Below are 26,666 nucleotides of genomic sequence, written 5' to 3'. Positions count from 1 at the left end.
CTCTGATGCAAGTAGAGCACTCTTTATCGGTTGTAGAACTTCCCCTTCATTCAGTGCACTGCCATATGTTAGATGCTGCTCGAGCTAGCTCTGCTCTCAGCAGCAAAGTTAAAAAAATGAATGCCTTCTGTGAGGGTCGAACTCACGACCCCTGGTTTAAAAGACCAGTGCTCTACCACTGAGCTAAGAAGGCCGCAGCTTTGCGTTCGTGAGCTACTCCCGAATTGTCACGTCATCATACTGAATCTTACAGCCCTCGACCAGATATCGGATTTGACACACAGATGCTGCTGGAGGTGTCCACCTTACCGTTTTCCAACTCTCTTCACTGTTTCACCCTTACGATCGACGACGAGCGTCAAGCCACCAAAGGTTTGCGGTCTGCGCAAAACTTGACCTAGTGCACAGCTTGTGGGATAGCGTGGCTCTACTGTGAAACGCGCCTTTCGACTCCTCTCTCTGGCTACATCGTCCACAGTGGCACTGGGGGCTTCATGTAAGGCGACTGCACGCCGCTCGGCCAACAGCGGCCTACTGCAGACCGACACTTAAGAGACGCCAAATGCAGATCGACATCGAGAGAGAGGCCCTGTCATATGGCACTCGCGGTGTATACGCCGAAATGAAATGTAAATAATACATCTTTTGTAGTGGTCGTCGCTCTACTGCAGTGTCACACATGCCGAATGAATAGGAAAACGGTAGAACGTCCGCGACTGCACGCCGCTCGGCCAACAGCGGCCTACTGCAGACCGACACTTAAGAGACGCCAAATGCAGATCGACATCGAGAGAGAGGCCCTGTCATATGGCACTCGCGGTGTATACGCCGAAATGAAATGTAAATAATACATCTTTTGTAGTGGTCGTCGCTCTACTGCAGTGTCACACATGCCGAATGAATAGGAAAACGGTAGAACGTCCGCATAGGGCCATGTTTTTACCTCCACTGTCACGTGGCTGAATGTGCATAAGGCTGGGTGGCATCATTCAAACACAGCCAAATTGTCACACTAGCTGTGTATCTCTATCAAAGTGGACATACGTCCTCACCTCGGTGGCGATTAAAACGATTTCGCCCCCGGGTGGGCTCGAACCACCAACCTTTCGGTTAACAGCCGAACGCGCTAGCCGATTGCGCCACGGAGGCCTTGACTTTCGGTCACTTCTGCTCTCTTTATCAATGCAAGTCGTATGCTTTTCGCAGGCACCTCGCAGAGTGGTAGTATCTGCTTACGCCTCTTCACATGGATAACGTGCATGCACACTGTAGTGCGGCTCATAAACGAATGACATCGCCAAGCATGACATTATACTACAAAATGCATACAAAACAGTGTTCCGCCTACACATCCAGTAAACCTCTGATGCAAGTAGAGCACTCTTTATCGGTTGTAGAACTTCCCCTTCATTCAGTGCACTGCCATATGTTAGATGCTGCTCGAGCTAGCTCTGCTCTCAGCAGCAAAGTTAAAAAAATGAATGCCTTCTGTGAGGGTCGAACTCACGACCCCTGGTTTAAAAGACCAGTGCTCTACCACTGAGCTAAGAAGGCCGCAGCTTTGCGTTCGTGAGCTACTCCCGAATTGTCACGTCATCATACTGAATCTTACAGCCCTCGACCAGATATCGGATTTGACACACAGATGCTGCTGGAGGTGTCCACCTTACCGTTTTCCAACTCTCTTCACTGTTTCACCCTTACGATCGACGACGAGCGTCAAGCCACCAAAGGTTTGCGGTCTGCGCAAAACTTGACCTAGTGCACAGCTTGTGGGATAGCGTGGCTCTACTGTGAAACGCGCCTTTCGACTCCTCTCTCTGGCTACATCGTCCACAGTGGCACTGGGGGCTTCATGTAAGGCGACTGCACGCCGCTCGGCCAACAGCGGCCTACTGCAGACCGACACTTAAGAGACGCCAAATGCAGATCGACATCGAGAGAGAGGCCCTGTCATATGGCACTCGCGGTGTATACGCCGAAATGAAATGTAAATAATACATCTTTTGTAGTGGTCGTCGCTCTACTGCAGTGTCACACATGCCGAATGAATAGGAAAACGGTAGAACGTCCGCGACTGCACGCCGCTCGGCCAACAGCGGCCTACTGCAGACCGACACTTAAGAGACGCCAAATGCAGATCGACATCGAGAGAGAGGCCCTGTCATATGGCACTCGCGGTGTATACGCCGAAATGAAATGTAAATAATACATCTTTTGTAGTGGTCGTCGCTCTACTGCAGTGTCACACATGCCGAATGAATAGGAAAACGGTAGAACGTCCGCATAGGGCCATGTTTTTACCTCCACTGTCACGTGGCTGAATGTGCATAAGGCTGGGTGGCATCATTCAAACACAGCCAAATTGTCACACTAGCTGTGTATCTCTATCAAAGTGGACATACGTCCTCACCTCGGTGGCGATTAAAACGATTTCGCCCCCGGGTGGGCTCGAACCACCAACCTTTCGGTTAACAGCCGAACGCGCTAGCCGATTGCGCCACGGAGGCCTTGACTTTCGGTCACTTCTGCTCTCTTTATCAATGCAAGTCGTATGCTTTTCGCAGGCACCTCGCAGAGTGGTAGTATCTGCTTACGCCTCTTCACATGGATAACGTGCATGCACACTGTAGTGCGGCTCATAAACGAATGACATCGCCAAGCATGACATTATACTACAAAATGCATACAAAACAGTGTTCCGCCTACACATCCAGTAAACCTCTGATGCAAGTAGAGCACTCTTTATCGGTTGTAGAACTTCCCCTTCATTCAGTGCACTGCCATCTGTTAGATGCTGCTCGAGCTAGCTCTGCTCTCAGCAGCAAAGTTAAAAAAATGAATGCCTTCTGTGAGGGTCGAACTCACGACCCCTGGTTTAAAAGACCAGTGCTCTACCACTGAGCTAAGAAGGCCGCAGCTTTGCCTTCGTGAGCTACTCCCGAATTGTCACGTCATCATACTGAATCTTACAGCCCTCGACCAGATATCGGATTTGACACACAGATGCTGCTGGAGGTGTCCACCTTACCGTTTTCCAACTCTCTTCACTGTTTCACCCTTACGATCGACGACGAGCGTCAAGCCACCAAAGGTTTGCGGTCTGCGCAAAACTTGACCTAGTGCACAGCTTGTGGGATAGCGTGGCTCTACTGTGAAACGCGCCTTTCGACTCCTCTCTCTGGCTACATCGTCCACAGTGGCACTGGGGGCTTCATGTAAGGCGACTGCACGCCGCTCGGCCAACAGCGGCCTACTGCAGACCGACACTTAAGAGACGCCAAATGCAGATCGACATCGAGAGAGAGGCCCTGTCATATGGCACTCGCGGTGTATACGCCGAAATGAAATGTAAATAATACATCTTTTGTAGTGGTCGTCGCTCTACTGCAGTGTCACACATGCCGAATGAATAGGAAAACGGTAGAACGTCCGCATAGGGCCATTTTTTCACCTCCACTGTCACGTGGCTGAATGTGTATAAGGCTGGGTGGCATCATTCAAACACAGCCAAATTGTCACACTAGCTGTGTATCTCTATCAAAGTGGACATACGTCCTCACCTCGGTGGCGATTAAAACGATTTCGCCCCCGGGTGGGCTCGAACCACCAACCTTTCGGTTAACAGCCGAACGCGCTAGCCGATTGCGCCACGGAGGCCTTGACTTTCGGTCACTTCTGCTCTCTTTATCAATGCAAGTCGTATGCTTTTCGCAGGCACCTCGCAGAGTGGTAGTATCTGCTTACGCCTCTTCACATGGATAACGTGCATGCACACTGTAGTGCGGCTCATAAACGAATGACATCGCCAAGCATGACATTATACTACAAAATGCATACAAAACAGTGTTCCGCCTACACATCCAGTAAACCTCTGATGCAAGTAGAGCACTCTTTATCGGTTGTAGAACTTCCCCTTCATTCAGTGCACTGCCATATGTTAGATGCTGCTCGAGCTAGCTCTGCTCTCAGCAGCAAAGTTAAAAAAATGAATGCCTTCTGTGAGGGTCGAACTCACGACCCCTGGTTTAAAAGACCAGTGCTCTACCACTGAGCTAAGAAGGCCGCAGCTTTGCGTTCGTGAGCTACTCCCGAATTGTCACGTCATCATACTGAATCTTACAGCCCTCGACCAGATATCGGATTTGACACACAGATGCTGCTGGAGGTGTCCACCTTACCGTTTTCCAACTCTCTTCACTGTTTCACCCTTACGATCGACGACGAGCGTCAAGCCACCAAAGGTTTGCGGTCTGCGCAAAACTTGACCTAGTGCACAGCTTGTGGGATAGCGTGGCTCTACTGTGAAACGCGCCTTTCGACTCCTCTCTCTGGCTACATCGTCCACAGTGGCACTGGGGGCTTCATGTAAGGCGACTGCACGCCGCTCGGCCAACAGCGGCCTACTGCAGACCGACACTTAAGAGACGCCAAATGCAGATCGACATCGAGAGAGAGGCCCTGTCATATGGCACTCGCGGTGTATACGCCGAAATGAAATGTAAATAATACATCTTTTGTAGTGGTCGTCGCTCTACTGCAGTGTCACACATGCCGAATGAATAGGAAAACGGTAGAACGTCCGCATAGGGCCATGTTTTTACCTCCACTGTCACGTGGCTGAATGTGTATAAGGCTGGGTGGCATCATTCAAACACAGCCAAATTGTCACACTAGCTGTGTATCTCTATCAAAGTGGACATACGTCCTCACCTCGGTGGCGATTAAAACGATTTCGCCCCCGGGTGGGCTCGAACCACCAACCTTTCGGTTAACAGCCGAACGCGCTAGCCGATTGCGCCACGGAGGCCTTGACTTTCGGTCACTTCTGCTCTCTTTATCAATGCAAGTCGTATGCTTTTCGCAGGCACCTCGCAGAGTGGTAGTATCTGCTTACGCCTCTTCACATGGATAACGTGCATGCACACTGTAGTGCGGCTCATAAACGAATGACATCGCCAAGCATGACATTATACTACAAAATGCATACAAAACAGTGTTCCGCCTACACATCCAGTAAACCTCTGATGCAAGTAGAGCACTCTTTATCGGTTGTAGAACTTCCCCTTCATTCAGTGCACTGCCATATGTTAGATGCTGCTCGAGCTAGCTCTGCTCTCAGCAGCAAAGTTAAAAAAATGAATGCCTTCTGTGAGGGTCGAACTCACGACCCCTGGTTTAAAAGACCAGTGCTCTACCACTGAGCTAAGAAGGCCGCAGCTTTGCGTTCGTGAGCTACTCCCGAATTGTCACGTCATCATACTGAATCTTACAGCCCTCGACCAGATATCGGATTTGACACACAGATGCTGCTGGAGGTGTCCACCTTACCGTTTTCCAACTCTCTTCACTGTTTCACCCTTACGATCGACGACGAGCGTCAAGCCACCAAAGGTTTGCGGTCTGCGCAAAACTTGACCTAGTGCACAGCTTGTGGGATAGCGTGGCTCTACTGTGAAACGCGCCTTTCGACTCCTCTCTCTGGCTACATCGTCCACAGTGGCACTGGGGGCTTCATGTAAGGCGACTGCACGCCGCTCGGCCAACAGCGGCCTACTGCAGACCGACACTTAAGAGACGCCAAATGCAGATCGACATCGAGAGAGAGGCCCTGTCATATGGCACTCGCGGTGTATACGCCGAAATGAAATGTAAATAATACATCTTTTGTAGTGGTCGTCGCTCTACTGCAGTGTCACACATGCCGAATGAATAGGAAAACGGTAGAACGTCCGCGACTGCACGCCGCTCGGCCAACAGCGGCCTACTGCAGACCGACACTTAAGAGACGCCAAATGCAGATCGACATCGAGAGAGAGGCCCTGTCATATGGCACTCGCGGTGTATACGCCGAAATGAAATGTAAATAATACATCTTTTGTAGTGGTCGTCGCTCTACTGCAGTGTCACACATGCCGAATGAATAGGAAAACGGTAGAACGTCCGCATAGGGCCATGTTTTTACCTCCACTGTCACGTGGCTGAATGTGCATAAGGCTGGGTGGCATCATTCAAACACAGCCAAATTGTCACACTAGCTGTGTATCTCTATCAAAGTGGACATACGTCCTCACCTCGGTGGCGATTAAAACGATTTCGCCCCCGGGTGGGCTCGAACCACCAACCTTTCGGTTAACAGCCGAACGCGCTAGCCGATTGCGCCACGGAGGCCTTGACTTTCGGTCACTTCTGCTCTCTTTATCAATGCAAGTCGTATGCTTTTCGCAGGCACCTCGCAGAGTGGTAGTATCTGCTTACGCCTCTTCACATGGATAACGTGCATGCACACTGTAGTGCGGCTCATAAACGAATGACATCGCCAAGCATGACATTATACTACAAAATGCATACAAAACAGTGTTCCGCCTACACATCCAGTAAACCTCTGATGCAAGTAGAGCACTCTTTATCGGTTGTAGAACTTCCCCTTCATTCAGTGCACTGCCATCTGTTAGATGCTGCTCGAGCTAGCTCTGCTCTCAGCAGCAAAGTTAAAAAAATGAATGCCTTCTGTGAGGGTCGAACTCACGACCCCTGGTTTAAAAGACCAGTGCTCTACCACTGAGCTAAGAAGGCCGCAGCTTTGCCTTCGTGAGCTACTCCCGAATTGTCACGTCATCATACTGAATCTTACAGCCCTCGACCAGATATCGGATTTGACACACAGATGCTGCTGGAGGTGTCCACCTTACCGTTTTCCAACTCTCTTCACTGTTTCACCCTTACGATCGACGACGAGCGTCAAGCCACCAAAGGTTTGCGGTCTGCGCAAAACTTGACCTAGTGCACAGCTTGTGGGATAGCGTGGCTCTACTGTGAAACGCGCCTTTCGACTCCTCTCTCTGGCTACATCGTCCACAGTGGCACTGGGGGCTTCATGTAAGGCGACTGCACGCCGCTCGGCCAACAGCGGCCTACTGCAGACCGACACTTAAGAGACGCCAAATGCAGATCGACATCGAGAGAGAGGCCCTGTCATATGGCACTCGCGGTGTATACGCCGAAATGAAATGTAAATAATACATCTTTTGTAGTGGTCGTCGCTCTACTGCAGTGTCACACATGCCGAATGAATAGGAAAACGGTAGAACGTCCGCATAGGGCCATGTTTTTACCTCCACTGTCACGTGGCTGAATGTGTATAAGGCTGGGTGGCATCATTCAAACACAGCCAAATTGTCACACTAGCTGTGTATCTCTATCAAAGTGGACATACGTCCTCACCTCGGTGGCGATTAAAACGATTTCGCCCCCGGGTGGGCTCGAACCACCAACCTTTCGGTTAACAGCCGAACGCGCTAGCCGATTGCGCCACGGAGGCCTTGACTTTCGGTCACTTCTGCTCTCTTTATCAATGCAAGTCGTATGCTTTTCGCAGGCACCTCGCAGAGTGGTAGTATCTGCTTACGCCTCTTCACATGGATAACGTGCATGCACACTGTAGTGCGGCTCATAAACGAATGACATCGCCAAGCATGACATTATACTACAAAATGCATACAAAACAGTGTTCCGCCTACACATCCAGTAAACCTCTGATGCAAGTAGAGCACTCTTTATCGGTTGTAGAACTTCCCCTTCATTCAGTGCACTGCCATATGTTAGATGCTGCTCGAGCTAGCTCTGCTCTCAGCAGCAAAGTTAAAAAAATGAATGCCTTCTGTGAGGGTCGAACTCACGACCCCTGGTTTAAAAGACCAGTGCTCTACCACTGAGCTAAGAAGGCCGCAGCTTTGCGTTCGTGAGCTACTCCCGAATTGTCACGTCATCATACTGAATCTTACAGCCCTCGACCAGATATCGGATTTGACACACAGATGCTGCTGGAGGTGTCCACCTTACCGTTTTCCAACTCTCTTCACTGTTTCACCCTTACGATCGACGACGAGCGTCAAGCCACCAAAGGTTTGCGGTCTGCGCAAAACTTGACCTAGTGCACAGCTTGTGGGATAGCGTGGCTCTACTGTGAAACGCGCCTTTCGACTCCTCTCTCTGGCTACATCGTCCACAGTGGCACTGGGGGCTTCATGTAAGGCGACTGCACGCCGCTCGGCCAACAGCGGCCTACTGCAGACCGACACTTAAGAGACGCCAAATGCAGATCGACATCGAGAGAGAGGCCCTGTCATATGGCACTCGCGGTGTATACGCCGAAATGAAATGTAAATAATACATCTTTTGTAGTGGTCGTCGCTCTACTGCAGTGTCACACATGCCGAATGAATAGGAAAACGGTAGAACGTCCGCGACTGCACGCCGCTCGGCCAACAGCGGCCTACTGCAGACCGACACTTAAGAGACGCCAAATGCAGATCGACATCGAGAGAGAGGCCCTGTCATATGGCACTCGCGGTGTATACGCCGAAATGAAATGTAAATAATACATCTTTTGTAGTGGTCGTCGCTCTACTGCAGTGTCACACATGCCGAATGAATAGGAAAACGGTAGAACGTCCGCATAGGGCCATGTTTTTACCTCCACTGTCACGTGGCTGAATGTGCATAAGGCTGGGTGGCATCATTCAAACACAGCCAAATTGTCACACTAGCTGTGTATCTCTATCAAAGTGGACATACGTCCTCACCTCGGTGGCGATTAAAACGATTTCGCCCCCGGGTGGGCTCGAACCACCAACCTTTCGGTTAACAGCCGAACGCGCTAGCCGATTGCGCCACGGAGGCCTTGACTTTCGGTCACTTCTGCTCTCTTTATCAATGCAAGTCGTATGCTTTTCGCAGGCACCTCGCAGAGTGGTAGTATCTGCTTACGCCTCTTCACATGGATAACGTGCATGCACACTGTAGTGCGGCTCATAAACGAATGACATCGCCAAGCATGACATTATACTACAAAATGCATACAAAACAGTGTTCCGCCTACACATCCAGTAAACCTCTGATGCAAGTAGAGCACTCTTTATCGGTTGTAGAACTTCCCCTTCATTCAGTGCACTGCCATCTGTTAGATGCTGCTCGAGCTAGCTCTGCTCTCAGCAGCAAAGTTAAAAAAATGAATGCCTTCTGTGAGGGTCGAACTCACGACCCCTGGTTTAAAAGACCAGTGCTCTACCACTGAGCTAAGAAGGCCGCAGCTTTGCCTTCGTGAGCTACTCCCGAATTGTCACGTCATCATACTGAATCTTACAGCCCTCGACCAGATATCGGATTTGACACACAGATGCTGCTGGAGGTGTCCACCTTACCGTTTTCCAACTCTCTTCACTGTTTCACCCTTACGATCGACGACGAGCGTCAAGCCACCAAAGGTTTGCGGTCTGCGCAAAACTTGACCTAGTGCACAGCTTGTGGGATAGCGTGGCTCTACTGTGAAACGCGCCTTTCGACTCCTCTCTCTGGCTACATCGTCCACAGTGGCACTGGGGGCTTCATGTAAGGCGACTGCACGCCGCTCGGCCAACAGCGGCCTACTGCAGACCGACACTTAAGAGACGCCAAATGCAGATCGACATCGAGAGAGAGGCCCTGTCATATGGCACTCGCGGTGTATACGCCGAAATGAAATGTAAATAATACATCTTTTGTAGTGGTCGTCGCTCTACTGCAGTGTCACACATGCCGAATGAATAGGAAAACGGTAGAACGTCCGCGACTGCACGCCGCTCGGCCAACAGCGGCCTACTGCAGACCGACACTTAAGAGACGCCAAATGCAGATCGACATCGAGAGAGAGGCCCTGTCATATGGCACTCGCGGTGTATACGCCGAAATGAAATGTAAATAATACATCTTTTGTAGTGGTCGTCGCTCTACTGCAGTGTCACACATGCCGAATGAATAGGAAAACGGTAGAACGTCCGCATAGGGCCATGTTTTTACCTCCACTGTCACGTGGCTGAATGTGCATAAGGCTGGGTGGCATCATTCAAACACAGCCAAATTGTCACACTAGCTGTGTATCTCTATCAAAGTGGACATACGTCCTCACCTCGGTGGCGATTAAAACGATTTCGCCCCCGGGTGGGCTCGAACCACCAACCTTTCGGTTAACAGCCGAACGCGCTAGCCGATTGCGCCACGGAGGCCTTGACTTTCGGTCACTTCTGCTCTCTTTATCAATGCAAGTCGTATGCTTTTCGCAGGCACCTCGCAGAGTGGTAGTATCTGCTTACGCCTCTTCACATGGATAACGTGCATGCACACTGTAGTGCGGCTCATAAACGAATGACATCGCCAAGCATGACATTATACTACAAAATGCATACAAAACAGTGTTCCGCCTACACATCCAGTAAACCTCTGATGCAAGTAGAGCACTCTTTATCGGTTGTAGAACTTCCCCTTCATTCAGTGCACTGCCATCTGTTAGATGCTGCTCGAGCTAGCTCTGCTCTCAGCAGCAAAGTTAAAAAAATGAATGCCTTCTGTGAGGGTCGAACTCACGACCCCTGGTTTAAAAGACCAGTGCTCTACCACTGAGCTAAGAAGGCCGCAGCTTTGCCTTCGTGAGCTACTCCCGAATTGTCACGTCATCATACTGAATCTTACAGCCCTCGACCAGATATCGGATTTGACACACAGATGCTGCTGGAGGTGTCCACCTTACCGTTTTCCAACTCTCTTCACTGTTTCACCCTTACGATCGACGACGAGCGTCAAGCCACCAAAGGTTTGCGGTCTGCGCAAAACTTGACCTAGTGCACAGCTTGTGGGATAGCGTGGCTCTACTGTGAAACGCGCCTTTCGACTCCTCTCTCTGGCTACATCGTCCACAGTGGCACTGGGGGCTTCATGTAAGGCGACTGCACGCCGCTCGGCCAACAGCGGCCTACTGCAGACCGACACTTAAGAGACGCCAAATGCAGATCGACATCGAGAGAGAGGCCCTGTCATATGGCACTCGCGGTGTATACGCCGAAATGAAATGTAAATAATACATCTTTTGTAGTGGTCGTCGCTCTACTGCAGTGTCACACATGCCGAATGAATAGGAAAACGGTAGAACGTCCGCATAGGGCCATGTTTTCACCTCCACTGTCACGTGGCTGAATGTGTATAAGGCTGGGTGGCATCATTCAAACACAGCCAAATTGTCACACTAGCTGTGTATCTCTATCAAAGTGGACATACGTCCTCACCTCGGTGGCGATTAAAACGATTTCGCCCCCGGGTGGGCTCGAACCACCAACCTTTCGGTTAACAGCCGAACGCGCTAGCCGATTGCGCCACGGAGGCCTTGACTTTAGGTCACTTCTGCTCTCTTTATCAATGCAAGTCGTATACTTTTCGCAGGCACCTCGCAGAGTGGTAGTATCTGCTTACGCCTCTTCACATGGATAACGTGCATGCACACTGTAGTGCGGCTCATAAACGAATGACATCGCCAAGCATGACATTATACTACAAAATGCATACAAAACAGTGTTCCGCCTACACATCCAGTAAACCTCTGATGCAAGTAGAGCACTCTTTATCGGTTGTAGAACTTCCCCTTCATTCAGTGCACTGCCATCTGTTAGATGCTGCTCGAGCTAGCTCTGCTCTCAGCAGCAAAGTTAAAAAAATGAATGCCTTCTGTGAGGGTCGAACTCACGACCCCTGGTTTAAAAGACCAGTGCTCTACCACTGAGCTAAGAAGGCCGCAGCTTTGCCTTCGTGAGCTACTCCCGAATTGTCATGTCATCATACTGAATCTTACAGCCCTCGACCAGATATCGGATTTGACACACAGATGCTGCTGGAGGTGTCCACCTTACCGTTTTCCAACTCTCTTCACTGTTTCACCCTTACGATCGACGACGAGCGTCAAGCCACCAAAGGTTTGCGGTCTGCGCAAAACTTGACCTAGTGCACAGCTTGTGGGATAGCGTGGCTCTACTGTGAAACGCGCCTTTCGACTCCTCTCTCTGGCTACATCGTCCACAGTGGCACTGGGGGCTTCATGTAAGGCGACTGCACGCCGCTCGGCCAACAGCGGCCTACTGCAGACCGACACTTAAGAGACGCCAAATGCAGATCGACATCGAGAGAGAGGCCCTGTCATATGGCACTCGCGGTGTATACGCCGAAATGAAATGTAAATAATACATCTTTTGTAGTGGTCGTCGCTCTACTGCAGTGTCACACATGCCGAATGAATAGGAAAACGGTAGAACGTCCGCGACTGCACGCCGCTCGGCCAACAGCGGCCTACTGCAGACCGACACTTAAGAGACGCCAAATGCAGATCGACATCGAGAGAGAGGCCCTGTCATATGGCACTCGCGGTGTATACGCCGAAATGAAATGTAAATAATACATCTTTTGTAGTGGTCGTCGCTCTACTGCAGTGTCACACATGCCGAATGAATAGGAAAACGGTAGAACGTCCGCATAGGGCCATGTTTTTACCTCCACTGTCACGTGGCTGAATGTGCATAAGGCTGGGTGGCATCATTCAAACACAGCCAAATTGTCACACTAGCTGTGTATCTCTATCAAAGTGGACATACGTCCTCACCTCGGTGGCGATTAAAACGATTTCGCCCCCGGGTGGGCTCGAACCACCAACCTTTCGGTTAACAGCCGAACGCGCTAGCCGATTGCGCCACGGAGGCCTTGACTTTCGGTCACTTCTGCTCTCTTTATCAATGCAAGTCGTATGCTTTTCGCAGGCACCTCGCAGAGTGGTAGTATCTGCTTACGCCTCTTCACATGGATAACGTGCATGCACACTGTAGTGCGGCTCATAAACGAATGACATCGCCAAGCATGACATTATACTACAAAATGCATACAAAACAGTGTTCCGCCTACACATCCAGTAAACCTCTGATGCAAGTAGAGCACTCTTTATCGGTTGTAGAACTTCCCCTTCATTCAGTGCACTGCCATATGTTAGATGCTGCTCGAGCTAGCTCTGCTCTCAGCAGCAAAGTTAAAAAAATGAATGCCTTCTGTGAGGGTCGAACTCACGACCCCTGGTTTAAAAGACCAGTGCTCTACCACTGAGCTAAGAAGGCCGCAGCTTTGCGTTCGTGAGCTACTCCCGAATTGTCACGTCATCATACTGAATCTTACAGCCCTCGACCAGATATCGGATTTGACACACAGATGCTGCTGGAGGTGTCCACCTTACCGTTTTCCAACTCTCTTCACTGTTTCACCCTTACGATCGACGACGAGCGTCAAGCCACCAAAGGTTTGCGGTCTGCGCAAAACTTGACCTAGTGCACAGCTTGTGGGATAGCGTGGCTCTACTGTGAAACGCGCCTTTCGACTCCTCTCTCTGGCTACATCGTCCACAGTGGCACTGGGGGCTTCATGTAAGGCGACTGCACGCCGCTCGGCCAACAGCGGCCTACTGCAGACCGACACTTAAGAGACGCCAAATGCAGATCGACATCGAGAGAGAGGCCCTGTCATATGGCACTCGCGGTGTATACGCCGAAATGAAATGTAAATAATACATCTTTTGTAGTGGTCGTCGCTCTACTGCAGTGTCACACATGCCGAATGAATAGGAAAACGGTAGAACGTCCGCATAGGGCCATGTTTTTACCTCCACTGTCACGTGGCTGAATGTGTATAAGGCTGGGTGGCATCATTCAAACACAGCCAAATTGTCACACTAGCTGTGTATCTCTATCAAAGTGGACATACGTCCTCACCTCGGTGGCGATTAAAACGATTTCGCCCCCGGGTGGGCTCGAACCACCAACCTTTCGGTTAACAGCCGAACGCGCTAGCCGATTGCGCCACGGAGGCCTTGACTTTCGGTCACTTCTGCTCTCTTTATCAATGCAAGTCGTATGCTTTTCGCAGGCACCTCGCAGAGTGGTAGTATCTGCTTACGCCTCTTCACATGGATAACGTGCATGCACACTGTAGTGCGGCTCATAAACGAATGACATCGCCAAGCATGACATTATACTACAAAATGCATACAAAACAGTGTTCCGCCTACACATCCAGTAAACCTCTGATGCAAGTAGAGCACTCTTTATCGGTTGTAGAACTTCCCCTTCATTCAGTGCACTGCCATATGTTAGATGCTGCTCGAGCTAGCTCTGCTCTCAGCAGCAAAGTTAAAAAAATGAATGCCTTCTGTGAGGGTCGAACTCACGACCCCTGGTTTAAAAGACCAGTGCTCTACCACTGAGCTAAGAAGGCCGCAGCTTTGCGTTCGTGAGCTACTCCCGAATTGTCACGTCATCATACTGAATCTTACAGCCCTCGACCAGATATCGGATTTGACACACAGATGCTGCTGGAGGTGTCCACCTTACCGTTTTCCAACTCTCTTCACTGTTTCACCCTTACGATCGACGACGAGCGTCAAGCCACCAAAGGTTTGCGGTCTGCGCAAAACTTGACCTAGTGCACAGCTTGTGGGATAGCGTGGCTCTACTGTGAAACGCGCCTTTCGACTCCTCTCTCTGGCTACATCGTCCACAGTGGCACTGGGGGCTTCATGTAAGGCGACTGCACGCCGCTCGGCCAACAGCGGCCTACTGCAGACCGACACTTAAGAGACGCCAAATGCAGATCGACATCGAGAGAGAGGCCCTGTCATATGGCACTCGCGGTGTATACGCCGAAATGAAATGTAAATAATACATCTTTTGTAGTGGTCGTCGCTCTACTGCAGTGTCACACATGCCGAATGAATAGGAAAACGGTAGAACGTCCGCATAGGGCCATGTTTTTACCTCCACTGTCACGTGGCTGAATGTGTATAAGGCTGGGTGGCATCATTCAAACACAGCCAAATTGTCACACTAGCTGTGTATCTCTATCAAAGTGGACATACGTCCTCACCTCGGTGGCGATTAAAACGATTTCGCCCCCGGGTGGGCTCGAACCACCAACCTTTCGGTTAACAGCCGAACGCGCTAGCCGATTGCGCCACGGAGGCCTTGACTTTCGGTCACTTCTGCTCTCTTTATCAATGCAAGTCGTATGCTTTTCGCAGGCACCTCGCAGAGTGGTAGTATCTGCTTACGCCTCTTCACATGGATAACGTGCATGCACACTGTAGTGCGGCTCATAAACGAATGACATCGCCAAGCATGACATTATACTACAAAATGCATACAAAACAGTGTTCCGCCTACACATCCAGTAAACCTCTGATGCAAGTAGAGCACTCTTTATCGGTTGTAGAACTTCCCCTTCATTCAGTGCACTGCCATATGTTAGATGCTGCTCGAGCTAGCTCTGCTCTCAGCAGCAAAGTTAAAAAAATGAATGCCTTCTGTGAGGGTCGAACTCACGACCCCTGGTTTAAAAGACCAGTGCTCTACCACTGAGCTAAGAAGGCCGCAGCTTTGCGTTCGTGAGCTACTCCCGAATTGTCACGTCATCATACTGAATCTTACAGCCCTCGACCAGATATCGGATTTGACACACAGATGCTGCTGGAGGTGTCCACCTTACCGTTTTCCAACTCTCTTCACTGTTTCACCCTTACGATCGACGACGAGCGTCAAGCCACCAAAGGTTTGCGGTCTGCGCAAAACTTGACCTAGTGCACAGCTTGTGGGATAGCGTGGCTCTACTGTGAAACGCGCCTTTCGACTCCTCTCTCTGGCTACATCGTCCACAGTGGCACTGGGGGCTTCATGTAAGGCGACTGCACGCCGCTCGGCCAACAGCGGCCTACTGCAGACCGACACTTAAGAGACGCCAAATGCAGATCGACATCGAGAGAGAGGCCCTGTCATATGGCACTCGCGGTGTATACGCCGAAATGAAATGTAAATAATACATCTTTTGTAGTGGTCGTCGCTCTACTGCAGTGTCACACATGCCGAATGAATAGGAAAACGGTAGAACGTCCGCATAGGGCCATGTTTTTACCTCCACTGTCACGTGGCTGAATGTGTATAAGGCTGGGTGGCATCATTCAAACACAGCCAAATTGTCACACTAGCTGTGTATCTCTATCAAAGTGGACATACGTCCTCACCTCGGTGGCGATTAAAACGATTTCGCCCCCGGGTGGGCTCGAACCACCAACCTTTCGGTTAACAGCCGAACGCGCTAGCCGATTGCGCCACGGAGGCCTTGACTTTCGGTCACTTCTGCTCTCTTTATCAATGCAAGTCGTATGCTTTTCGCAGGCACCTCGCAGAGTGGTAGTATCTGCTTACGCCTCTTCACATGGATAACGTGCATGCACACTGTAGTGCGGCTCATAAACGAATGACATCGCCAAGCATGACATTATACTACAAAATGCATACAAAACAGTGTTCCGCCTACACATCCAGTAAACCTCTGATGCAAGTAGAGCACTCTTTATCGGTTGTAGAACTTCCCCTTCATTCAGTGCACTGCCATATGTTAGATGCTGCTCGAGCTAGCTCTGCTCTCAGCAGCAAAGTTAAAAAAATGAATGCCTTCTGTGAGGGTCGAACTCACGACCCCTGGTTTAAAAGACCAGTGCTCTACCACTGAGCTAAGAAGGCCGCAGCTTTGCGTTCGTGAGCTACTCCCGAATTGTCACGTCATCATACTGAATCTTACAGCCCTCGACCAGATATCGGATTTGACACACAGATGCTGCTGGAGGTGTCCACCTTACCGTTTTCCAACTCTCTTCACTGTTTCACCCTTACGATCGACGACGAGCGTCAAGCCACCAAAGGTTTGCGGTCTGCGCAAAACTTGACCTAGTGCACAGCTTGTGGGATAGCGTGGCTCTACTGTGAAACGCGCCTTTCGACTCCTCTCTCTGGCTACATCGTCCACAGTGGCACTGGGGGCTTCATGTAAGGCGACTGCACGCCGCTCGGCCAACAGCGGCCTACTGCAGACCGACACTTAAGAGACGCCAAATGCAGATCGACATCGAGAGAGAGGCCCTGTCATATGGCACTCGCGGTGTATACGCCGAAATGAAATGTAAATAATACATCTTTTGTAGTGGTCGTCGCTCTACTGCAGTGTCACACATGCCGAATGAATAGGAAAACGGTAGAACGTCCGCGACTGCACGCCGCTCGGCCAACAGCGGCCTACTGCAGACCGACACTTAAGAGACGCCAAATGCAGATCGACATCGAGAGAGAGGCCCTGTCATATGGCACTCGCGGTGTATACGCCGAAATGAAATGTAAATAATACATCTTTTGTAGTGGTCGTCGCTCTACTGCAGTGTCACACATGCCGAATGAATAGGAAAACGGTAGAACGTCCGCATAGGGCCATATTTTTACCTCCACTGTCACGTGGCTGAATGTGCATAAGGCTGGGTGGCATCATTCAAACACAGCCAAATTGTCACACTAGCTGTGTATCTCTATCAAAGTGGACATACGTCCTCACCTCGGTGGCGATTAAAACGATTTCGCCCCCGGGTGGGCTCGAACCACCAACCTTTCGGTTAACAGCCGAACGCGCTAGCCGATTGCGCCACGGAGGCCTTGACTTTCGGTCACTTCTGCTCTCTTTATCAATGCAAGTCGTATGCTTTTCGCAGGCACCTCGCAGAGTGGTAGTATCTGCTTACGCCTCTTCACATGGATAACGTGCATGCACACTGTAGTGCGGCTCATAAACGAATGACATCGCCAAGCATGACATTATACTACAAAATGCATACAAAACAGTGTTCCGCCTACACATCCAGTAAACCTCTGATGCAAGTAGAGCACTCTTTATCGGTTGTAGAACTTCCCCTTCATTCAGTGCACTGCCATCTGTTAGATGCTGCTCGAGCTAGCTCTGCTCTCAGCAGCAAAGTTAAAAAAATGAATGCCTTCTGTGAGGGTCGAACTCACGACCCCTGGTTTAAAAGACCAGTGCTCTACCACTGAGCTAAGAAGGCCGCAGCTTTGCGTTCGTGAGCTACTCCCGAATTGTCACGTCATCATACTGAATCTTACAGCCCTCGACCAGATATCGGATTTGACACACAGATGCTGCTGGAGGTGTCCACCTTACCGTTTTCCAACTCTCTTCACTGTTTCACCCTTACGATCGACGACGAGCGTCAAGCCACCAAAGGTTTGCGGTCTGCGCAAAACTTGACCTAGTGCACAGCTTGTGGGATAGCGTGGCTCTACTGTGAAACGCGCCTTTCGACTCCTCTCTCTGGCTACATCGTCCACAGTGGCACTGGGGGCTTCATGTAAGGCGACTGCACGCCGCTCGGCCAACAGCGGCCTACTGCAGACCGACACTTAAGAGACGCCAAATGCAGATCGACATCGAGAGAGAGGCCCTGTCATATGGCACTCGCGGTGTATACGCCGAAATGAAATGTAAATAATACATCTTTTGTAGTGGTCGTCGCTCTACTGCAGTGTCACACATGCCGAATGAATAGGAAAACGGTAGAACGTCCGCGACTGCACGCCGCTCGGCCAACAGCGGCCTACTGCAGACCGACACTTAAGAGACGCCAAATGCAGATCGACATCGAGAGAGAGGCCCTGTCATATGGCACTCGCGGTGTATACGCCGAAATGAAATGTAAATAATACATCTTTTGTAGTGGTCGTCGCTCTACTGCAGTGTCACACATGCCGAATGAATAGGAAAACGGTAGAACGTCCGCATAGGGCCATGTTTTTACCTCCACTGTCACGTGGCTGAATGTGCATAAGGCTGGGTGGCATCATTCAAACACAGCCAAATTGTCACACTAGCTGTGTATCTCTATCAAAGTGGACATACGTCCTCACCTCGGTGGCGATTAAAACGATTTCGCCCCCGGGTGGGCTCGAACCACCAACCTTTCGGTTAACAGCCGAACGCGCTAGCCGATTGCGCCACGGAGGCCTTGACTTTCGGTCACTTCTGCTCTCTTTATCAATGCAAGTCGTATGCTTTTCGCAGGCACCTCGCAGAGTGGTAGTATCTGCTTACGCCTCTTCACATGGATAACGTGCATGCACACTGTAGTGCGGCTCATAAACGAATGACATCGCCAAGCATGACATTATACTACAAAATGCATACAAAACAGTGTTCCGCCTACACATCCAGTAAACCTCTGATGCAAGTAGAGCACTCTTTATCGGTTGTAGAACTTCCCCTTCATTCAGTGCACTGCCATCTGTTAGATGCTGCTCGAGCTAGCTCTGCTCTCAGCAGCAAAGTTAAAAAAATGAATGCCTTCTGTGAGGGTCGAACTCACGACCCCTGGTTTAAAAGACCAGTGCTCTACCACTGAGCTAAGAAGGCCGCAGCTTTGCCTTCGTGAGCTACTCCCGAATTGTCACGTCATCATACTGAATCTTACAGCCCTCGACCAGATATCGGATTTGACACACAGATGCTGCTGGAGGTGTCCACCTTACCGTTTTCCAACTCTCTTCACTGTTTCACCCTTACGATCGACGACGAGCGTCAAGCCACCAAAGGTTTGCGGTCTGCGCAAAACTTGACCTAGTGCACAGCTTGTGGGATAGCGTGGCTCTACTGTGAAACGCGCCTTTCGACTCCTCTCTCTGGCTACATCGTCCACAGTGGCACTGGGGGCTTCATGTAAGGCGACTGCACGCCGCTCGGCCAACAGCGGCCTACTGCAGACCGACACTTAAGAGACGCCAAATGCAGATCGACATCGAGAGAGAGGCCCTGTCATATGGCACTCGCGGTGTATACGCCGAAATGAAATGTAAATAATACATCTTTTGTAGTGGTCGTCGCTCTACTGCAGTGTCACACATGCCGAATGAATAGGAAAACGGTAGAACGTCCGCATAGGGCCATGTTTTCACCTCCACTGTCACGTGGCTGAATGTGTATAAGGCTGGGTGGCATCATTCAAACACAGCCAAATTGTCACACTAGCTGTGTATCTCTATCAAAGTGGACATACGTCCTCACCTCGGTGGCGATTAAAACGATTTCGCCCCCGGGTGGGCTCGAACCACCAACCTTTCGGTTAACAGCCGAACGCGCTAGCCGATTGCGCCACGGAGGCCTTGACTTTAGGTCACTTCTGCTCTCTTTATCAATGCAAGTCGTATACTTTTCGCAGGCACCTCGCAGAGTGGTAGTATCTGCTTACGCCTCTTCACATGGATAACGTGCATGCACACTGTAGTGCGGCTCATAAACGAATGACATCGCCAAGCATGACATTATACTACAAAATGCATACAAAACAGTGTTCCGCCTACACATCCAGTAAACCTCTGATGCAAGTAGAGCACTCTTTATCGGTTGTAGAACTTCCCCTTCATTCAGTGCACTGCCATCTGTTAGATGCTGCTCGAGCTAGCTCTGCTCTCAGCAGCAAAGTTAAAAAAATGAATGCCTTCTGTGAGGGTCGAACTCACGACCCCTGGTTTAAAAGACCAGTGCTCTACCACTGAGCTAAGAAGGCCGCAGCTTTGCCTTCGTGAGCTACTCCCGAATTGTCATGTCATCATACTGAATCTTACAGCCCTCGACCAGATATCGGATTTGACACACAGATGCTGCTGGAGGTGTCCACCTTACCGTTTTCCAACTCTCTTCACTGTTTCACCCTTACGATCGACGACGAGCGTCAAGCCACCAAAGGTTTGCGGTCTGCGCAAAACTTGACCTAGTGCACAGCTTGTGGGATAGCGTGGCTCTACTGTGAAACGCGCCTTTCGACTCCTCTCTCTGGCTACATCGTCCACAGTGGCACTGGGGGCTTCATGTAAGGCGACTGCACGCCGCTCGGCCAACAGCGGCCTACTGCAGACCGACACTTAAGAGACGCCAAATGCAGATCGACATCGAGAGAGAGGCCCTGTCATATGGCACTCGCGGTGTATACGCCGAAATGAAATGTAAATAATACATCTTTTGTAGTGGTCGTCGCTCTACTGCAGTGTCACACATGCCGAATGAATAGGAAAACGGTAGAACGTCCGCGACTGCACGCCGCTCGGCCAACAGCGGCCTACTGCAGACCGACACTTAAGAGACGCCAAATGCAGATCGACATCGAGAGAGAGGCCCTGTCATATGGCACTCGCGGTGTATACGCCGAAATGAAATGTAAATAATACATCTTTTGTAGTGGTCGTCGCTCTACTGCAGTGTCACACATGCCGAATGAATAGGAAAACGGTAGAACGTCCGCATAGGGCCATGTTTTTACCTCCACTGTCACGTGGCTGAATGTGCATAAGGCTGGGTGGCATCATTCAAACACAGCCAAATTGTCACACTAGCTGTGTATCTCTATCAAAGTGGACATACGTCCTCACCTCGGTGGCGATTAAAACGATTTCGCCCCCGGGTGGGCTCGAACCACCAACCTTTCGGTTAACAGCCGAACGCGCTAGCCGATTGCGCCACGGAGGCCTTGACTTTCGGTCACTTCTGCTCTCTTTATCAATGCAAGTCGTATGCTTTTCGCAGGCACCTCGCAGAGTGGTAGTATCTGCTTACGCCTCTTCACATGGATAACGTGCATGCACACTGTAGTGCGGCTCATAAACGAATGACATCGCCAAGCATGACATTATACTACAAAATGCATACAAAACAGTGTTCCGCCTACACATCCAGTAAACCTCTGATGCAAGTAGAGCACTCTTTATCGGTTGTAGAACTTCCCCTTCATTCAGTGCACTGCCATATGTTAGATGCTGCTCGAGCTAGCTCTGCTCTCAGCAGCAAAGTTAAAAAAATGAATGCCTTCTGTGAGGGTCGAACTCACGACCCCTGGTTTAAAAGACCAGTGCTCTACCACTGAGCTAAGAAGGCCGCAGCTTTGCGTTCGTGAGCTACTCCCGAATTGTCACGTCATCATACTGAATCTTACAGCCCTCGACCAGATATCGGATTTGACACACAGATGCTGCTGGAGGTGTCCACCTTACCGTTTTCCAACTCTCTTCACTGTTTCACCCTTACGATCGACGACGAGCGTCAAGCCACCAAAGGTTTGCGGTCTGCGCAAAACTTGACCTAGTGCACAGCTTGTGGGATAGCGTGGCTCTACTGTGAAACGCGCCTTTCGACTCCTCTCTCTGGCTACATCGTCCACAGTGGCACTGGGGGCTTCATGTAAGGCGACTGCACGCCGCTCGGCCAACAGCGGCCTACTGCAGACCGACACTTAAGAGACGCCAAATGCAGATCGACATCGAGAGAGAGGCCCTGTCATATGGCACTCGCGGTGTATACGCCGAAATGAAATGTAAATAATACATCTTTTGTAGTGGTCGTCGCTCTACTGCAGTGTCACACATGCCGAATGAATAGGAAAACGGTAGAACGTCCGCATAGGGCCATGTTTTTACCTCCACTGTCACGTGGCTGAATGTGTATAAGGCTGGGTGGCATCATTCAAACACAGCCAAATTGTCACACTAGCTGTGTATCTCTATCAAAGTGGACATACGTCCTCACCTCGGTGGCGATTAAAACGATTTCGCCCCCGGGTGGGCTCGAACCACCAACCTTTCGGTTAACAGCCGAACGCGCTAGCCGATTGCGCCACGGAGGCCTTGACTTTCGGTCACTTCTGCTCTCTTTATCAATGCAAGTCGTATGCTTTTCGCAGGCACCTCGCAGAGTGGTAGTATCTGCTTACGCCTCTTCACATGGATAACGTGCATGCACACTGTAGTGCGGCTCATAAACGAATGACATCGCCAAGCATGACATTATACTACAAAATGCATACAAAACAGTGTTCCGCCTACACATCCAGTAAACCTCTGATGCAAGTAGAGCACTCTTTATCGGTTGTAGAACTTCCCCTTCATTCAGTGCACTGCCATATGTTAGATGCTGCTCGAGCTAGCTCTGCTCTCAGCAGCAAAGTTAAAAAAATGAATGCCTTCTGTGAGGGTCGAACTCACGACCCCTGGTTTAAAAGACCAGTGCTCTACCACTGAGCTAAGAAGGCCGCAGCTTTGCGTTCGTGAGCTACTCCCGAATTGTCACGTCATCATACTGAATCTTACAGCCCTCGACCAGATATCGGATTTGACACACAGATGCTGCTGGAGGTGTCCACCTTACCGTTTTCCAACTCTCTTCACTGTTTCACCCTTACGATCGACGACGAGCGTCAAGCCACCAAAGGTTTGCGGTCTGCGCAAAACTTGACCTAGTGCACAGCTTGTGGGATAGCGTGGCTCTACTGTGAAACGCGCCTTTCGACTCCTCTCTCTGGCTACATCGTCCACAGTGGCACTGGGGGCTTCATGTAAGGCGACTGCACGCCGCTCGGCCAACAGCGGCCTACTGCAGACCGACACTTAAGAGACGCCAAATGCAGATCGACATCGAGAGAGAGGCCCTGTCATATGGCACTCGCGGTGTATACGCCGAAATGAAATGTAAATAATACATCTTTTGTAGTGGTCGTCGCTCTACTGCAGTGTCACACATGCCGAATGAATAGGAAAACGGTAGAACGTCCGCGACTGCACGCCGCTCGGCCAACAGCGGCCTACTGCAGACCGACACTTAAGAGACGCCAAATGCAGATCGACATCGAGAGAGAGGCCCTGTCATATGGCACTCGCGGTGTATACGCCGAAATGAAATGTAAATAATACATCTTTTGTAGTGGTCGTCGCTCTACTGCAGTGTCACACATGCCGAATGAATAGGAAAACGGTAGAACGTCCGCATAGGGCCATATTTTTACCTCCACTGTCACGTGGCTGAATGTGCATAAGGCTGGGTGGCATCATTCAAACACAGCCAAATTGTCACACTAGCTGTGTATCTCTATCAAAGTGGACATACGTCCTCACCTCGGTGGCGATTAAAACGATTTCGCCCCCGGGTGGGCTCGAACCACCAACCTTTCGGTTAACAGCCGAACGCGCTAGCCGATTGCGCCACGGAGGCCTTGACTTTCGGTCACTTCTGCTCTCTTTATCAATGCAAGTCGTATGCTTTTCGCAGGCACCTCGCAGAGTGGTAGTATCTGCTTACGCCTCTTCACATGGATAACGTGCATGCACACTGTAGTGCGGCTCATAAACGAATGACATCGCCAAGCATGACATTATACTACAAAATGCATACAAAACAGTGTTCCGCCTACACATCCAGTAAACCTCTGATGCAAGTAGAGCACTCTTTATCGGTTGTAGAACTTCCCCTTCATTCAGTGCACTGCCATCTGTTAGATGCTGCTCGAGCTAGCTCTGCTCTCAGCAGCAAAGTTAAAAAAATGAATGCCTTCTGTGAGGGTCGAACTCACGACCCCTGGTTTAAAAGACCAGTGCTCTACCACTGAGCTAAGAAGGCCGCAGCTTTGCCTTCGTGAGCTACTCCCGAATTGTCACGTCATCATACTGAATCTTACAGCCCTCGACCAGATATCGGATTTGACACACAGATGCTGCTGGAGGTGTCCACCTTACCGTTTTCCAACTCTCTTCACTGTTTCACCCTTACGATCGACGACGAGCGTCAAGCCACCAAAGGTTTGCGGTCTGCGCAAAACTTGACCTAGTGCACAGCTTGTGGGATAGCGTGGCTCTACTGTGAAACGCGCCTTTCGACTCCTCTCTCTGGCTACATCGTCCACAGTGGCACTGGGGGCTTCATGTAAGGCGACTGCACGCCGCTCGGCCAACAGCGGCCTACTGCAGACCGACACTTAAGAGACGCCAAATGCAGATCGACATCGAGAGAGAGGCCCTGTCATATGGCACTCGCGGTGTATACGCCGAAATGAAATGTAAATAATACATCTTTTGTAGTGGTCGTCGCTCTACTGCAGTGTCACACATGCCGAATGAATAGGAAAACGGTAGAACGTCCGCATAGGGCCATGTTTTTACCTCCACTGTCACGTGGCTGAATGTGTATAAGGCTGGGTGGCATCATTCAAACACAGCCAAATTGTCACACTAGCTGTGTATCTCTATCAAAGTGGACATACGTCCTCACCTCGGTGGCGATTAAAACGATTTCGCCCCCGGGTGGGCTCGAACCACCAACCTTTCGGTTAACAGCCGAACGCGCTAGCCGATTGCGCCACGGAGGCCTTGACTTTAGGTCACTTCTGCTCTCTTTATCAATGCAAGTCGTATACTTTTCGCAGGCACCTCGCAGAGTGGTAGTATCTGCTTACGCCTCTTCACATGGATAACGTGCATGCACACTGTAGTGCGGCTCATAAACGAATGACATCGCCAAGCATGACATTATACTACAAAATGCATACAAAACAGTGTTCCGCCTACACATCCAGTAAACCTCTGATGCAAGTAGAGCACTCTTTATCGGTTGTAGAACTTCCCCTTCATTCAGTGCACTGCCATCTGTTAGATGCTGCTCGAGCTAGCTCTGCTCTCAGCAGCAAAGTTAAAAAAATGAATGCCTTCTGTGAGGGTCGAACTCACGACCCCTGGTTTAAAAGACCAGTGCTCTACCACTGAGCTAAGAAGGCCGCAGCTTTGCCTTCGTGAGCTACTCCCGAATTGTCACGTCATCATACTGAATCTTACAGCCCTCGACCAGATATCGGATTTGACACACAGATGCTGCTGGAGGTGTCCACCTTACCGTTTTCCAACTCTCTTCACTGTTTCACCCTTACGATCGACGACGAGCGTCAAGCCACCAAAGGTTTGCGGTCTGCGCAAAACTTGACCTAGTGCACAGCTTGTGGGATAGCGTGGCTCTACTGTGAAACGCGCCTTTCGACTCCTCTCTCTGGCTACATCGTCCACAGTGGCACTGGGGGCTTCATGTAAGGCGACTGCACGCCGCTCGGCCAACAGCGGCCTACTGCAGACCGACACTTAAGAGACGCCAAATGCAGATCGACATCGAGAGAGAGGCCCTGTCATATGGCACTCGCGGTGTATACGCCGAAATGAAATGTAAATAATACATCTTTTGTAGTGGTCGTCGCTCTACTGCAGTGTCACACATGCCGAATGAATAGGAAAACGGTAGAACGTCCGCGACTGCACGCCGCTCGGCCAACAGCGGCCTACTGCAGACCGACACTTAAGAGACGCCAAATGCAGATCGACATCGAGAGAGAGGCCCTGTCATATGGCACTCGCGGTGTATACGCCGAAATGAAATGTAAATAATACATCTTTTGTAGTGGTCGTCGCTCTACTGCAGTGTCACACATGCCGAATGAATAGGAAAACGGTAGAACGTCCGCATAGGGCCATGTTTTTACCTCCACTGTCACGTGGCTGAATGTGCATAAGGCTGGGTGGCATCATTCAAACACAGCCAAATTGTCACACTAGCTGTGTATCTCTATCAAAGTGGACATACGTCCTCACCTCGGTGGCGATTAAAACGATTTCGCCCCCGGGTGGGCTCGAACCACCAACCTTTCGGTTAACAGCCGAACGCGCTAGCCGATTGCGCCACGGAGGCCTTGACTTTCGGTCACTTCTGCTCTCTTTATCAATGCAAGTCGTATGCTTTTCGCAGGCACCTCGCAGAGTGGTAGTATCTGCTTACGCCTCTTCACATGGATAACGTGCATGCACACTGTAGTGCGGCTCATAAACGAATGACATCGCCAAGCATGACATTATACTACAAAATGCATACAAAACAGTGTTCCGCCTACACATCCAGTAAACCTCTGATGCAAGTAGAGCACTCTTTATCGGTTGTAGAACTTCCCCTTCATTCAGTGCACTGCCATATGTTAGATGCTGCTCGAGCTAGCTCTGCTCTCAGCAGCAAAGTTAAAAAAATGAATGCCTTCTGTGAGGGTCGAACTCACGACCCCTGGTTTAAAAGACCAGTGCTCTACCACTGAGCTAAGAAGGCCG

General features: G+C 50.4%; 43 non-coding genes across 43 annotated transcripts; all 43 read right to left on the bottom strand.

The window, feature by feature from the left end:
- Positions 1–121: 121 nt before the first annotated feature.
- On the bottom strand, positions 122–193 carry Trnak-uuu (transfer RNA lysine (anticodon UUU)). Its single transcript has one exon. It is a non-coding gene; the product is annotated as a tRNA-Lys (tRNA).
- Positions 194–1,075: 882 nt separating this feature from the next.
- Trnan-guu (transfer RNA asparagine (anticodon GUU)) lies at positions 1,076–1,149 on the bottom strand. The gene has a single exon. It is a non-coding gene; the product is annotated as a tRNA-Asn (tRNA).
- Positions 1,150–1,482: 333 nt separating this feature from the next.
- Trnak-uuu (transfer RNA lysine (anticodon UUU)) lies at positions 1,483–1,554 on the bottom strand. Its single transcript has one exon. It is a non-coding gene; the product is annotated as a tRNA-Lys (tRNA).
- Positions 1,555–2,436: 882 nt separating this feature from the next.
- Trnan-guu (transfer RNA asparagine (anticodon GUU)) lies at positions 2,437–2,510 on the bottom strand. Its single transcript has one exon. It is a non-coding gene; the product is annotated as a tRNA-Asn (tRNA).
- Positions 2,511–2,843: 333 nt separating this feature from the next.
- On the bottom strand, positions 2,844–2,915 carry Trnak-uuu (transfer RNA lysine (anticodon UUU)). The gene has a single exon. It is a non-coding gene; the product is annotated as a tRNA-Lys (tRNA).
- Positions 2,916–3,586: 671 nt separating this feature from the next.
- Trnan-guu (transfer RNA asparagine (anticodon GUU)) lies at positions 3,587–3,660 on the bottom strand. The gene has a single exon. It is a non-coding gene; the product is annotated as a tRNA-Asn (tRNA).
- A 333-nt stretch (positions 3,661–3,993) lies between these two features.
- On the bottom strand, positions 3,994–4,065 carry Trnak-uuu (transfer RNA lysine (anticodon UUU)). Its single transcript has one exon. It is a non-coding gene; the product is annotated as a tRNA-Lys (tRNA).
- Positions 4,066–4,736: 671 nt separating this feature from the next.
- On the bottom strand, positions 4,737–4,810 carry Trnan-guu (transfer RNA asparagine (anticodon GUU)). The gene has a single exon. It is a non-coding gene; the product is annotated as a tRNA-Asn (tRNA).
- Positions 4,811–5,143: 333 nt separating this feature from the next.
- On the bottom strand, positions 5,144–5,215 carry Trnak-uuu (transfer RNA lysine (anticodon UUU)). The gene has a single exon. It is a non-coding gene; the product is annotated as a tRNA-Lys (tRNA).
- An 882-nt stretch (positions 5,216–6,097) lies between these two features.
- Trnan-guu (transfer RNA asparagine (anticodon GUU)) lies at positions 6,098–6,171 on the bottom strand. The gene has a single exon. It is a non-coding gene; the product is annotated as a tRNA-Asn (tRNA).
- A 333-nt stretch (positions 6,172–6,504) lies between these two features.
- Trnak-uuu (transfer RNA lysine (anticodon UUU)) lies at positions 6,505–6,576 on the bottom strand. The gene has a single exon. It is a non-coding gene; the product is annotated as a tRNA-Lys (tRNA).
- Positions 6,577–7,247: 671 nt separating this feature from the next.
- Positions 7,248–7,321, bottom strand: Trnan-guu (transfer RNA asparagine (anticodon GUU)). Its single transcript has one exon. It is a non-coding gene; the product is annotated as a tRNA-Asn (tRNA).
- Positions 7,322–7,654: 333 nt separating this feature from the next.
- On the bottom strand, positions 7,655–7,726 carry Trnak-uuu (transfer RNA lysine (anticodon UUU)). Its single transcript has one exon. It is a non-coding gene; the product is annotated as a tRNA-Lys (tRNA).
- Positions 7,727–8,608: 882 nt separating this feature from the next.
- On the bottom strand, positions 8,609–8,682 carry Trnan-guu (transfer RNA asparagine (anticodon GUU)). The gene has a single exon. It is a non-coding gene; the product is annotated as a tRNA-Asn (tRNA).
- A 333-nt stretch (positions 8,683–9,015) lies between these two features.
- Trnak-uuu (transfer RNA lysine (anticodon UUU)) lies at positions 9,016–9,087 on the bottom strand. The gene has a single exon. It is a non-coding gene; the product is annotated as a tRNA-Lys (tRNA).
- Positions 9,088–9,969: 882 nt separating this feature from the next.
- Trnan-guu (transfer RNA asparagine (anticodon GUU)) lies at positions 9,970–10,043 on the bottom strand. The gene has a single exon. It is a non-coding gene; the product is annotated as a tRNA-Asn (tRNA).
- Positions 10,044–10,376: 333 nt separating this feature from the next.
- Positions 10,377–10,448, bottom strand: Trnak-uuu (transfer RNA lysine (anticodon UUU)). The gene has a single exon. It is a non-coding gene; the product is annotated as a tRNA-Lys (tRNA).
- A 671-nt stretch (positions 10,449–11,119) lies between these two features.
- Positions 11,120–11,193, bottom strand: Trnan-guu (transfer RNA asparagine (anticodon GUU)). Its single transcript has one exon. It is a non-coding gene; the product is annotated as a tRNA-Asn (tRNA).
- Positions 11,194–11,526: 333 nt separating this feature from the next.
- Positions 11,527–11,598, bottom strand: Trnak-uuu (transfer RNA lysine (anticodon UUU)). Its single transcript has one exon. It is a non-coding gene; the product is annotated as a tRNA-Lys (tRNA).
- Positions 11,599–12,480: 882 nt separating this feature from the next.
- Trnan-guu (transfer RNA asparagine (anticodon GUU)) lies at positions 12,481–12,554 on the bottom strand. The gene has a single exon. It is a non-coding gene; the product is annotated as a tRNA-Asn (tRNA).
- A 333-nt stretch (positions 12,555–12,887) lies between these two features.
- Positions 12,888–12,959, bottom strand: Trnak-uuu (transfer RNA lysine (anticodon UUU)). The gene has a single exon. It is a non-coding gene; the product is annotated as a tRNA-Lys (tRNA).
- A 671-nt stretch (positions 12,960–13,630) lies between these two features.
- Trnan-guu (transfer RNA asparagine (anticodon GUU)) lies at positions 13,631–13,704 on the bottom strand. Its single transcript has one exon. It is a non-coding gene; the product is annotated as a tRNA-Asn (tRNA).
- A 333-nt stretch (positions 13,705–14,037) lies between these two features.
- On the bottom strand, positions 14,038–14,109 carry Trnak-uuu (transfer RNA lysine (anticodon UUU)). The gene has a single exon. It is a non-coding gene; the product is annotated as a tRNA-Lys (tRNA).
- A 671-nt stretch (positions 14,110–14,780) lies between these two features.
- Trnan-guu (transfer RNA asparagine (anticodon GUU)) lies at positions 14,781–14,854 on the bottom strand. Its single transcript has one exon. It is a non-coding gene; the product is annotated as a tRNA-Asn (tRNA).
- A 333-nt stretch (positions 14,855–15,187) lies between these two features.
- On the bottom strand, positions 15,188–15,259 carry Trnak-uuu (transfer RNA lysine (anticodon UUU)). The gene has a single exon. It is a non-coding gene; the product is annotated as a tRNA-Lys (tRNA).
- Positions 15,260–15,930: 671 nt separating this feature from the next.
- On the bottom strand, positions 15,931–16,004 carry Trnan-guu (transfer RNA asparagine (anticodon GUU)). Its single transcript has one exon. It is a non-coding gene; the product is annotated as a tRNA-Asn (tRNA).
- A 333-nt stretch (positions 16,005–16,337) lies between these two features.
- Positions 16,338–16,409, bottom strand: Trnak-uuu (transfer RNA lysine (anticodon UUU)). The gene has a single exon. It is a non-coding gene; the product is annotated as a tRNA-Lys (tRNA).
- An 882-nt stretch (positions 16,410–17,291) lies between these two features.
- On the bottom strand, positions 17,292–17,365 carry Trnan-guu (transfer RNA asparagine (anticodon GUU)). Its single transcript has one exon. It is a non-coding gene; the product is annotated as a tRNA-Asn (tRNA).
- A 333-nt stretch (positions 17,366–17,698) lies between these two features.
- Positions 17,699–17,770, bottom strand: Trnak-uuu (transfer RNA lysine (anticodon UUU)). The gene has a single exon. It is a non-coding gene; the product is annotated as a tRNA-Lys (tRNA).
- Positions 17,771–18,652: 882 nt separating this feature from the next.
- On the bottom strand, positions 18,653–18,726 carry Trnan-guu (transfer RNA asparagine (anticodon GUU)). Its single transcript has one exon. It is a non-coding gene; the product is annotated as a tRNA-Asn (tRNA).
- A 333-nt stretch (positions 18,727–19,059) lies between these two features.
- Positions 19,060–19,131, bottom strand: Trnak-uuu (transfer RNA lysine (anticodon UUU)). Its single transcript has one exon. It is a non-coding gene; the product is annotated as a tRNA-Lys (tRNA).
- A 671-nt stretch (positions 19,132–19,802) lies between these two features.
- On the bottom strand, positions 19,803–19,876 carry Trnan-guu (transfer RNA asparagine (anticodon GUU)). The gene has a single exon. It is a non-coding gene; the product is annotated as a tRNA-Asn (tRNA).
- A 333-nt stretch (positions 19,877–20,209) lies between these two features.
- Trnak-uuu (transfer RNA lysine (anticodon UUU)) lies at positions 20,210–20,281 on the bottom strand. Its single transcript has one exon. It is a non-coding gene; the product is annotated as a tRNA-Lys (tRNA).
- An 882-nt stretch (positions 20,282–21,163) lies between these two features.
- Trnan-guu (transfer RNA asparagine (anticodon GUU)) lies at positions 21,164–21,237 on the bottom strand. The gene has a single exon. It is a non-coding gene; the product is annotated as a tRNA-Asn (tRNA).
- Positions 21,238–21,570: 333 nt separating this feature from the next.
- Trnak-uuu (transfer RNA lysine (anticodon UUU)) lies at positions 21,571–21,642 on the bottom strand. Its single transcript has one exon. It is a non-coding gene; the product is annotated as a tRNA-Lys (tRNA).
- A 671-nt stretch (positions 21,643–22,313) lies between these two features.
- Trnan-guu (transfer RNA asparagine (anticodon GUU)) lies at positions 22,314–22,387 on the bottom strand. Its single transcript has one exon. It is a non-coding gene; the product is annotated as a tRNA-Asn (tRNA).
- A 333-nt stretch (positions 22,388–22,720) lies between these two features.
- Trnak-uuu (transfer RNA lysine (anticodon UUU)) lies at positions 22,721–22,792 on the bottom strand. Its single transcript has one exon. It is a non-coding gene; the product is annotated as a tRNA-Lys (tRNA).
- Positions 22,793–23,674: 882 nt separating this feature from the next.
- Trnan-guu (transfer RNA asparagine (anticodon GUU)) lies at positions 23,675–23,748 on the bottom strand. Its single transcript has one exon. It is a non-coding gene; the product is annotated as a tRNA-Asn (tRNA).
- A 333-nt stretch (positions 23,749–24,081) lies between these two features.
- Trnak-uuu (transfer RNA lysine (anticodon UUU)) lies at positions 24,082–24,153 on the bottom strand. Its single transcript has one exon. It is a non-coding gene; the product is annotated as a tRNA-Lys (tRNA).
- A 671-nt stretch (positions 24,154–24,824) lies between these two features.
- On the bottom strand, positions 24,825–24,898 carry Trnan-guu (transfer RNA asparagine (anticodon GUU)). The gene has a single exon. It is a non-coding gene; the product is annotated as a tRNA-Asn (tRNA).
- A 333-nt stretch (positions 24,899–25,231) lies between these two features.
- Positions 25,232–25,303, bottom strand: Trnak-uuu (transfer RNA lysine (anticodon UUU)). The gene has a single exon. It is a non-coding gene; the product is annotated as a tRNA-Lys (tRNA).
- An 882-nt stretch (positions 25,304–26,185) lies between these two features.
- Positions 26,186–26,259, bottom strand: Trnan-guu (transfer RNA asparagine (anticodon GUU)). Its single transcript has one exon. It is a non-coding gene; the product is annotated as a tRNA-Asn (tRNA).
- Positions 26,260–26,592: 333 nt separating this feature from the next.
- Trnak-uuu (transfer RNA lysine (anticodon UUU)) lies at positions 26,593–26,664 on the bottom strand. Its single transcript has one exon. It is a non-coding gene; the product is annotated as a tRNA-Lys (tRNA).
- Positions 26,665–26,666: the final 2 nt, after the last annotated feature.

The sequence above is a fragment of the Schistocerca cancellata genome, unplaced genomic scaffold (assembly GCF_023864275.1).
Source record: "Schistocerca cancellata isolate TAMUIC-IGC-003103 unplaced genomic scaffold, iqSchCanc2.1 HiC_scaffold_827, whole genome shotgun sequence".
Lineage (NCBI taxonomy): Eukaryota > Metazoa > Arthropoda > Insecta > Orthoptera > Acrididae > Schistocerca > Schistocerca cancellata.
The sequence above is the reverse complement of the archived record's forward strand: the minus strand, read 5'-3'. Positions and strand labels throughout refer to the sequence as shown.